Source organism: Notothenia coriiceps, unplaced genomic scaffold (assembly GCF_000735185.1).
Source record: "Notothenia coriiceps isolate Sejong01 unplaced genomic scaffold, NC01 NC01_scaffold00004486, whole genome shotgun sequence".
In the NCBI taxonomy this organism is placed as follows: domain Eukaryota; kingdom Metazoa; phylum Chordata; class Actinopteri; order Perciformes; family Nototheniidae; genus Notothenia; species Notothenia coriiceps.
Genome location: NW_011337187.1, coordinates 361,039 through 373,232, shown reverse-complemented (window position 1 = coordinate 373,232; position 12,194 = coordinate 361,039).

The following is a 12,194-nucleotide window of genomic DNA, read 5'->3' as shown; positions in this document are numbered from 1 at the left end:
TGAAGTGTCTTGCCCAGGGACACAACGACATGCTGACTGCAGTGGGACTTGAACTTGCTATCCCCTGATTTGAAGTCCAGCACACTACCCACTGAGCCACAGCCGCCTAAAAGATAGTCTTACATTCATCAAGTGGCCAGGAGCACAACTAGACAGGTCTCACACGTTATTTTTCCTTATGCTACTTTTAAGGTCCTTTTTAAACACTCCCTTTTTGTAACCATCAACAGTTCAGTAGCTAACCAAACCTCAGTCCATAGACCACAGTCCTCACACATTTTTCATGCTGGCGTGCCTGGATGCATACATTGATGACTTCTTTGATCAAGAGCTTAAAGAAGAAACTACCTCCGAAACACTTGAGCAAGACTAAACAAATCCTATACTCTATTAACAAATTCCACATATGAATGCAGAATCTGCAGGCAACTAGACTAGATTCAGGTATTTGTAGCCTTCTGGTTTTAGTTTGAAGTCAGAGAAGTATTGATCAATCAATTTAGCGTGCTTTGGTAAATGCAGGTTAACAGGCCATTGAGTGAGTAAAAGAGGTGAATCACATTAACAATCGTGGTACCAATCAGTTATAATCTGGCGACATATCTGCTTTATATAAGCTCAAAATGTTCATGTTAACTAGCACCTTAAGTATTGTCTTTATGGCAAACAGGAGACGTTCCCAGAGATCAACTTAACACTGACTGTACACCAGTTAATGACTTTTTAGTCTATTTGGGGAAGTGGAAACAATTTGCTTGAAAACAAAACAATTAGCTGTAAGGGAACTAGCAAGTTGGTTGATCATTCTCAATCAACCCCTTTAAAATACAAGTTGTCATGCATCATTTGTTTTTACAGAAAAATGCATTGTTAGCAGCTCTAAGTGAGGTGGAAACTTTTCCAACATTTATCTCTCACACACGCACTTAAAGGTGGGGTAAGTTTGAGAAACCGGCTCGAGATACACTTTTTGTTATATTCCATGGAATGCTCTTAACATCCCGATAGCAATGAATATCTTTGTGCTTTTACAAAAGATCCATAAAAAGGATGTCGCCCGGCTAAAATAAACTGGGATGGCCTACCTGCCTGTCGGCCTTCCATCTGTGCACAAACTTATCTCGTGCCCTCATTGGTCATGTGCGCATTCGTGTGTGTTGGAGGAGGGGCTCTGTAAGGAAGTGGCAGATTTTTCCCGGTTGTGTATTTTCAAATTCTAGCGCACTTGAGCTGGTTACTCCAAAGTTACCTACCCCACCTTTAAACCAATAGTTATTAAAAGTTTAGCGTGGATCAGATGCCTAGATAAATTATTCAACATAATCGTTTGGAAATTCAATGATTAATGTTGTGACGTAAAAGCACAAAGATGCTTTGCAGTTTGTTGGGCTGCGGACTTGCATGTTAATGTACTGCAGCAAAACAGATAGATCATTCTTCATCACAATACATCTGCTATATGTTTATCTGCATTCAGAGGGTTTTCATGTTTGGAGTTCACTCAAAAAATCTATGCGAGAAAGTTACTCAAGTTCTACTTAAGTAAAATTACATATTTTCGACATCCTAATATTTTCCACATAATAGGCCTAGCTATAACATGCCGTTTTTTGAAGATTTTCGACATAGCCTACTATACGATATTGTTCTTCTGTATATTTTTTGACTATGCCTATTTATTGCATATTTGCGACATACAATATGTCAGTTTCCTGTATCTTTTTTGACATACTATGCAATGTACTTGTTGTGGATATTCTCGACATAGTATAGGCCTACTATGTGTTTTTTTTGGATAATTTCGACATTCTATATGTAGTATTTTCAGAACATGTCAACATACTATGCAATGTAGCTCCTCTGAATGTCGTTTTTTGCATATTTCCGACTATGTTGTCTTATTTTCATATTTGTTTAGACATAGGCCTACTATACTATGTTGTTTTTTCAGACTTTAAATATCTTACTTAACTAAGTAAACAGTGACATACATGTATTACTCCGTGTCATGATAAGGGCTCTGAATGTAGATGTGCATCATTCATTTGTTCCTGAGTGTTAAAGAAAATGCAACATGGAGTCATGTTAATAGAGACATCAGACGCAGCGAACAGCCTCCTACCCCAAACCTGGCCCCAGTCTCTTCTAATGTTGAATTAAACAGGACAGAGACAGACCCGCTTTAATCAGAAGCGGATGTTACTGTAAGAGCAGAGGCCTCGTGTCTACACAGAAATGTTTAGACCATGTGGTTTGATGCTGCAATCCTTTGTGTTACTTCTGTAATGTTGTTCAGTACAGTCCAAAGTGCCAAGAATCACTGACCTGATAACATCGTATAGGTCTGTCTGTATTTAAAACAAAAGTTTCACTACTTCCTCTGCCTCTGACACAAGTTTGTCTAACTAAAAGTCCAACATTTGTCTTAACTGAAAAAGCACTACATATTAGTAACCGGTTATTCTCCATCATCCTCGGTTTCTTGCGCATCCGCTCATCTGTCGCACTCTCCTCCCCTGCTCAGTCCATCTGTGCCGGTGTTTTTTCCTCATTAGAGAGGTTACTGATGCATGAGGGAATGGGCTGGCAGGTCAGTAGCAACAAACACAAAAGTGGGACTCATATTGAACAGCCTGTGAAAAGTTTCTCAGTCTGACGAACACAGAAAACGTTCACCAAGAAGCTTTACAAAAAAATTGTTAAATGTTGTCTCTCTGTATAAAGAAAACAGCTTTTCTCATGGTATAGCATATATAGGATATTTTGGAAAGCTGAAACCTATACTGGCACTGAAAGTAATAATGATGGATATGCTGTACCTTCCTTTTAAGAGCTTGGCAAGGGCCTCTGCATAGTTCCTTCGAGTGTCTGTTAAATTCCCTGATCACAAGGAATGCAGCATTTAATTTAGTTGTTCTTTAGCTGACCTTAATCATTCTGCGTCAAGTGCAATCTGAAACTCCAGAGCCATGGGAATCCGTCCGTCTGGGTAAAGAAATAAATATGCGTGTGTGTGTGAGTGTACAATACACACATGTACAGTATATGCAGAGGGAGTTGCTGTCTCCACGAAGAGGCCATTTAAAGTGCTGATGACGAATAATAGGTTGGCTGAATGTGAGCGAGTGAGTCCCATGGTGTGTATTTAAATGGTGAAGAGATGCTCTCGCACTCACATCAACTCCCCGGTGGTCCGTGAGGTTAATTGCTTTCTCCGGCAGGTGCTTACAGATTAAATATCTCACTGAATGCATCCATACAAATGACTCTGCATATACCACATAAGTTGAGAGATGGAGTGCTGTACTGTATGTTTGTGTGTGTGTGCAGTGCGCTGCAAAAAAAACATAGTGTATGCTTAGGTAGCTGTTTAAGTGCAAAATTAGGTCTAATTAGTACATCTGACATTGACTTACGAAGTGGGCTCAACAGAGTATTAATGGATTAAGTAGTTTTCAACAACAATCTAATGGGCAAGCATTTATATGCAACCTAGCAACGGAGATTTGGTGATTTGCAGATGTATTGTCTTGAACGTTTTCCACGACAATTCCAATTTATAACACTTTTGTTCTTTTTATGGTAGTTTTGATCTGGTAACATGAGGACATTTATATGGCTCAGTCATGGGGGGAAAACAATTAATACAGTATTCTGAAGAATCAAGTCAATTTCAGGCCGTTAACACCTCATGATTTACATCCAATGTCAACATTCAGTGTCATGACAGAAGGAACTATGTCATTTTAGTTGTTGGGTAGGCAAAAAAGGGTTTTACGTCAATTATCCTGTTAAGCCCCAAGCCTGTTTTCTAGGTCTCACGCTCGAAAATGACATTCAGAACAAATTACTAAATAACTTCACTTCTAAAAGAGGTAAATTAATAATCTTTTTTCTCAAAGCAATGATAAACCTGTGAGTTGGATGTAGAAAAGTAAGAATCAATATAGATTTTATTAAATTCAGATTGAACATAGTAAAAAAAATGTAAATGATAGTGTCCGTCCAAAAAATAGTGAAAACCACTCTTGAATGATGGGTTAGTAGACTAAAAGCTTTAGGAATACAAACTATAACATATAATAAGTACCCTGTATCAAGATTGATGCAAAACAAGTGACATTTGACCTTTTTAGGGAGGTTTAGCAAAAAAGAAACCACTTCTGGGATCATTTGGGTGGGAAATTCCTAAATCCATCTGAACATTTCCATTGAGGAATGAAAGTGATTCGCACGAAGTTTGCCAAAAACCGGAAGCTGGGTTGTAGCTCTAATAGCAGCTGATATGACAAAATTCCGTATTTGACAAAAATTGAATGATGGATTATCAGTAATCATTTCAAAGTGACACAGACACATTGGATTAACCTTCAGCAGCGTTTTTCTCGTTTTAATGACATTGAACACAACTTTTGATCAGGAACAGCAAAAGGTAAGACATCAGGCGCTTTTACACCAAGTACTTTTCCCAGGAATAGTTCCCGGAACTTTTCCCCGGAACTATAATTTCCTGGAACTATCTAGTAAATCGCGTTCACACCGGAAATAAGTCCCTGAGGGAGCCACTGACGTTACTTCTTATTCTTCTTCTGCTTTGGGTTTACTGGCAGGCCGCAAACAACTTCACGGCGTATACGTCCACCCGAAGTCCCCGGCCGGAAGTCCCCGGAGTTGGGGACTGGCTTCAGAGTAAATCGCCAGAACCCCGACACCTCCTCATCACTCCACCGCTCCCATGTCTTATTTGTTGTGTTGCCTTAAGTTATTCTCTCTCCGATGGTGCGCGGGGCTAATGCTAATGCTAATAATGCTAATGCCAGCAAATACAATGGCGGCTTCACAAAACTTTTCAGAGTTTTACGGGGCGTGGTTTGCCCCAGGAAAGTACCACCTCTCTAGCAGGGACTGAAAAGGGCGGAAATGGTTCGCAAAAAAAAGTTCTAGTTCCAGATCTTTTTGGTGTGAACGCAAAATCCCAGGAACTTTCGGAACTATTACTGGGAAAAGTTCTCCGGTGTGAAAGCGCCTATATTTGCCTTTTTTGCTCCGTAAAGCTACACTGTGTGTTGTCTGGGTTTGCTTCCCCTGCCGCAAATTATTATTGCCCCTAATGACCAGTCACCGTTGATGTCTACAACAAACATTTTCATCACCATAATGTGCAATAACAATGTCTCTTGTCTTACCTCAACTACTAAAGAAAAATATCTTACTCTTAAACAGCTAAATCCCCTTTAGGTTCAAAGGCTAGTTGCTAACTTTGTTTAAAGGCCATTAGAAGCTACGAACTGTAGTGAACAGTGGGTTTATACGGGATTTTTCATCAAAAACAGCTGTCTGCTGGAAATGATGCGATGAGAGCGGTGAAAGTGAATCTATAAAGTAACACCAAAATAATGTGAGCAGACTTTTGACCTTTTAATATCCTAACCAACAAATCCACCTTTACTGTCAAACTCCTGCCTGGACAGCTGATAGAAAACACATCATGTCAGGAGGGGAAAAAAATTGTATTTTTAACCTCTGCTGTCAACCAAGCATGTGGCCTCTCCCCTTACGAGAGCAGGCTTTCATGTGATAGCTGAGCAGTGTTAGAGTGAAACCAAACACTAATGGATGACCTACCAGCTTCCGGGCTGACACTGAGGAAGAAGCAAAGTTCAGGCAACGTACAGTTCAGAAAACTTGTGAGGTGAACGTCACCAATTCCAACAGACACCAACATCTGGCTCGGTTTAGCCTCCTCACAGACATATCACACTGACTGTTTACAGGCTGCAGTCGTTTATAGAAGCATGAGAACCCATTTGGCTTTTCTGTCAAAATGCTTTGGTAAGATTATCTCAAGCCAGCCACCCTGGTTTTGCCATCTGTTGGTTTACTTATAAATCACTTCAAAGTTTGAGAAAAGAGTGACTTCCCTGACTTTAAACTTTTTGACATGTTTGCTACATTTCTCCCATCTGCACCCGGTGTGTTTGGATAGAACCACTCTTCCCTTCTTTGGGTAATAACATGTAAGATCGGAGATTCGGGAGTTTACAAGTCCTGTGATGTGCTCCACATGCTGCAAACTCTCACAGATTATCCAGGTGACGTTGGTGATAAACTGCTCATGTGGGAACATCACTGATCGCTGAGAGCAAGGAAGCTTCCCGTATGAATCTCTGAGAAATGTCAGACCTGGTCATTAAGACATTGTTCTTCTTAATCCTTGAGATACTTTATTATTAGTTAAGGCAGTGATGAAAACATGTACACCGTGGGAGACTGAGTTGCCTGTCAGGAAAATAATAGCAAAAGAGTCTCCAGAGATAAGGTTGATTGAAATAAATGTGGTCTTATGACACCAACAGAATCCATAAAGTGATGTCAAGAGTACACGTCGGTAATTCCATGATGATAATTAATGGAGGATTAGCTGACAGGTCACTTATGGCGCATTTCTACTGCAGGGCCTTGCACGGCTTAGTACGGTATAGTTAGGCCTTGGTAGGCCAGGCTCACTTTATGCTGCGTTTCCATTACAGTTTATTAGCTGGGGCAGTAACTATAGTTACGCAGTGTAGGCCGAGCCGTGACGTAATCTTCAATGCGAACCACAAAACCAAACATCAGCCGTTAGCTGTTAGCACTCAGAGCTCACAGCTCCTCATATCTGTTCAGAAACTAGACAAAAGTTAAACAAGTACAAACCACAGACTGTCTGTGTCATGGCGAATACAGTCGCTGGTTTATTTATGTCTGTATAGGCCGTTGTCGGTATCAGTATGTTGTTACTTCGGCATCAGTTTGAAACGTGTATTACAATTAAATCACGGTAAAATATGTTCATTGAGTTGTAGTTGTAGCCACTCACGTCACTAGTTTAGCATATTCAGCCCGGTTGTTGGCCCGGAAAGAACCACGATTTTGGAGGGCCAGAAAAACTGTGAAAAGGTACCCGTTAGCCGGAACTACCCCTAGTGGAAACGCAACAAAAAACGGGCCGGGTTTGGCACGGCACGCTTAAACTGTGCTACGCGCTGCAGTGGAAATTCGCCATTATGTTAATTGTGAAGAAGTTCTACTCTTCTTTCTGGTGATGTGGCTCACCAGAAAGAAGAGTATAACTTTACACTCCTCATGTGTATAAATAGATAGCTTGTAGTGAAATCATTAGTGTGTCTGCATAAGGCTTGGTCCATTAATTCAGGGTATGGTTTATTTCTACATATGCCTAAAAATACTTTAGTAGGGTTAAAATCACAATCATTTCCTTGTCGATCATTCATATTTATCTTATCTTAATTGTTTATCTTTTGTCGTTCCAAGTTAGCTTAGTTTTCCCGCCAAAACTGTGTTCATTGGCTTCAGTTAAAGTTAAGAAAAACATACGATTAAAACGACAGGCTATTTATTACTTTCGCAGGGGAGGTTATGTTTTTGGCTGGGTTTTATCTTTTTGTCAACTGTTAATATGTCAAACACTTTTGTTAACATTGCAGGATAAGGCATATGAGCTGCATTTACTGTATGTCAGGTTCATTTCACGTCAAACGCAACAACTCTGGAAGCTGGCGAGAAATGTTTGTACACATTTCATGGCCCATCTGTTCCATTTCCTTTGTTTTCAGTATCAATGAAATTATGGAAATAATTAGCAGTAGAATACAACACATCTGTCTGTAGAATCTATGAAGTTGGAACAACCACTAACCAACTTGGAACCGTGAAGTGAATGCAGCATTGGCTTTGGCAAATGCAATTCAAGTTTGCCTGTGACTTCTTTCTGCTAGAAGGCTTGAAATTAGTCGGTTAATTTAAAAATATTTAGCTGTGGTTGACGCAAACACTATCACATTGTTACATCGTAGTAGCTTCAGGAAGAACATTATATAAAGTTGATAACAAGATTATATGCTGCAAAAGAATGCTGCTTTACAGAAGGCTAAGTCTAAAGCTCCAAGGTGTTGGGAACCGGTTAATGTCTGCTTTGAGCTATCTTAGACATTATAACACAAAACCCTCTCACATTGCTTTGTGGAAACATTTAACAAGCGAATCGATGTCACATTTGCATCAGTAAAACCAACCACTTCATTCAGAGCTGATAATGTGCAATGTGCATCCCAGATGCTTTGTTTAAAGCATATTGTGTATCTCATCTTTGTATCTGGGCCTTAGTGTCACTTTAACAAACAAATTCCCCTGTGTGTGAGAAACCGAGACAACAATTATTCCTGTGTGGTCCTCACCTCTTTATCTACTATGTGGGTCTGTGTATGAGAGGGAAAGATGAGGTAAAACATCTGGGAGACTTTCACATCATTTTGGATGCCTTTCCGTCTTTGTTTGGACATGAAAGGATGTTGCAATCAAAAGTGATTGAGAGGAAAATGTAAAAATAACAGCTTGAGACAATAATGGAAAAAAGCCAAATGTTCTAGGAACCCGTGCAACATGCTTCTTTTGAGGAAATGTAGAAATACCCCCCCTCTTGCTCCCTCATGAGCATTTATGGGGCAGCAGTGCCATCTAGAGAGATGTTAGCAACATACCAGTGATGCTGCGCAAAAAAAGCACACTTTTCAATGGAGTGGGATAAGATTGTTTTGTTTAATTGAATGAGATCTCCCTTCAAATTAAAGGTGCAAAAAATATATTTTGCTTGCTTAATATGTTTCACATTTGGATATTTTATTTAGAAAACAACAGCAACAACATACTAGCTTTGAAAGGAAGAAAGTCAATTTGGAGAACAGAAAATGTGCTATAGGCAATGATTAAATCCCCTTTCTGTGCTGCTTTTTGACTGGCATCCATTCATAAATGTAAAGGTCACAAAAAGGTCACAAAAATATTGATAAATACGACCAATCTACTGGCACCGTTGATACATTTGTACCTTATCGTGCTGTTAAAGTTCAACTTTTCATGTCTTTGCTGTTCAAGGTATATAAGCTACCCGTGTTAAAAAACAACTTTGTAAATGATTTGCCCAGGCAAAAAAACTGAATCAAGAATAAAGGAAGAAAGATTTCAGAAATGGTTTGTTTTGACAATATTTATTTATATTTTCCCAATAGTAACATACAGTTCAGGACAAAATGTTTGAGAGAAGCTAGCAGAGCAGTTGGCAGAATATATGATTCAAAATCGTACCATATTTGGTGAAAGTGGACTGCACTCTGAGCACTAGGGGATTTTAATTGTTCTCATTAACAAACAATATTTCCTATAAGCAAGAAACCAGGTATTTTTTCTATATATCTGTGTTGAAGGCTAATAACACTTGTTTTGGACACGTTTTTTGGACAATCAAGTCTCAATCCTATTGATTCTCATACATCTCATAGTCAAGGGTCTATTTAAAACAAAATCAGAAAACAGTGGCCTGATGACACCATGACACGACACGCTCTCACAACAGAATGACAGCGGGCAGCCGAGCGACATTGGAAGAAAGCGAGAGGATACATTGTTACCGCCACTAGAGGGCGAAGCGAAAGAGAAGAGAGAAAAGTATGCACAGGTGCAGAGCAGAGTAAAGATTTCAGAGACATGCTGAGGGACTACACACATAGATATAATATTATACGCTAGGTACTGAGCTGCGACGGTATTCAAGCAGAAGAAGAAAGACAGAGGATAGAGAGATAGTTTTCAAGCGCGAAGAGGAATACAATGCTAGGCGAGGTTAGCATGCTTGCGGCACAGAGAAACTTTACAGGAAGCTCAAGACACAGATCACATGTAAAGGCTAGAGCGACAGTGAACTATTCTACAGGCTAAAGCTATACATTGGACACTAAAGCTAATTACAGGAGCAACAGATACTGTATATATGTATATATATGTATATAGAAATTGATATATAGGAGATATCGAACAAGCTGGACAGGCAAGGCATCGCATGCACGTGCAAAGGAAGCAAGTCTTTCAGCAGCAAGAGAAGAAAATGTCTGGCTTTCCGAAACGCCGTTGTAATATATCTGATGTTGTCTGTGTCATGGTGTTTACGCCAATTTGATCGGTAACAGAATAAAGATTATCACATCTTAAACTTTAGGCCAGAGGTCGGCAACCTTTTTGATATGAAGTGCCATTTAAAAAAAATGTTTTTATCAGCGTGCCAACGATCGAGAATTATCAACGTGGGGTGGGGTGGGGTTGAGGAGTACTTGGAGGAGCTTGACGCTCTTCACTATTCATCAGAGGGCGGGGCCAGGTCACTCGCCTGCGCTCGCCTTTAATAGAGGAGAAGGAGGAGGCGGCTGTGGGCTGTGTGCATGTGTGTGTGTGGATGCGTACAGCGCGAGCCAGTGAGGCGAACGTGTGTATGGTTCTCTGGAAGTGAAACGGAGGAAGCAGAAAAACAGAGGTCTGTGATGTATTTTGTGAAACAGAAGAACAGCTAAATAAATGCAACGGGCCTCTCAAGAAGAGCTCGCCCTCTCTCAGGCATTTAAAGCTAAAGTGGGTTATTGAACCTGAAGCTTGTTGCTGCTGCCCTCCTCGACTACGGTCTGGGACTGACAGGAAAGTTCAACACACAGAGATGGCCCCTAGTCCGGCCCCTTTGTAGCATATTATTCGATGAGAAATGAGCTGATCGCCACTGGGGCTTTCAACTAAATACACAGCCACGCAAAAAACTGCGGCATTTGGTACAGCTCCTTATGGTACTGCAATTTAGAGAAGTTGCTTTCCTCCGTGGTGAAAACGATCAGCACTGCACCACGGAGGAAAAGCGGCCAGAAAGTCACCTGGAGATAACAGAGAGCGGGGCTGCGCGTTTGCGGCGTGCGCTATGGCTTCTCCTTCTGCAGGTAACGGGGGAGACGCTCTCTGGGCGCGCGGTCTCGTTCAGGATCCGAAAATACAATTTAAATATTTTGCACACTTATTCCACTTATTCCTAGTGTGCCACTGGTTACGGTGCCGCGGTGCCAATGCTGGCAACGCGTGCCAGGGGTTGCCGACCGCCTGCTTTAGGCTAATCTCTGCTAGAATGTGAAACGATCAAACAAAGCGCTTTTATAATATCCTATATATAAACTGCAAAAAATGAAATGCTTTCATAACAGACCCCTGATTCCTGTCACATTCAGACAAAAGAGCTTAAGTTACATTTTTGAATACTTTTTTTAAACATCAACTTATGAACAACCAATGGACATTGCACATTATTAGGTCATGGGTATACTCTAAAGTGCACAACCTCCCCTTTTGGAGGAAAACTAGACAATACTGGCAAATGTATACTAAGGCAACACAGTTACAAACACACTTAGGTACAGATTGGCACATACCGTCAAGTATTCACTTGTGCACAAAAAACACAGAGCTTCAGAGTCAAAATGGCTTTGCATATTCATTTAAAATACAAACACCAGAGTCTCTGAGCAAGACTCGGAAGTATTTTGAGGTGAATACAGTCAATTTCTTTAAAGCCTGTCCCTGAAACACGTTTTCTTAGAAATAGCTAGAAGAGTCACAAACCAAGTCAAGTATCGGACAAACATACAGTACATACATACACACAGGAAAAAAGCCTTTTGGACAAACGAGATGAAAATACAGGTTATCTATATTGGAGATAGAGAAAATATGAATAACTTTACCTCACAAATATTCTCTGGTTATACGTCTTATATACACTTATGTATACACAAAGATATGTACTTAGGACATCTTCAAATACTATTTACAACCTATGATCATAAAATGATTGTACACTGAGCGACCATTGAGAAAATTGTGCTTTTCTACCTTGTTCTAATGAAATGCGAAGGAACCTCTGCTTGTTTGATCAGGATTCACACTCCATTAACTAAGCTGCCTTCAGTAATAAGCATGTTTACGTTTTTGCTAAATAATAGCAAATTTGATTATCTTTAACTATGGTGACTTGAATGCACTGTTTCTTCTGATTTGGTGCAGGGCATGTAGTTTGGACCCATCATATTGCTTGTGAATCAATAAAGAAGACATCTCAGTTGCAATACTAAGGGATGCTCCTCCTTCCCCAAAGGTTTAGTGCAAGGGATGTCAGGTTTGCTTTAGCTGCAAATCTGGTGAAGTTTCTAAATGAAACAAAACACCATTATTGCCCGTTACAAGTTTTCTCAAGATCCTCAATCTTTCTTTAAGTGCTCATCCAAAAACACAACTGACAAATAGTTTTTCATTTTGTGACTGTAGATGAAAGG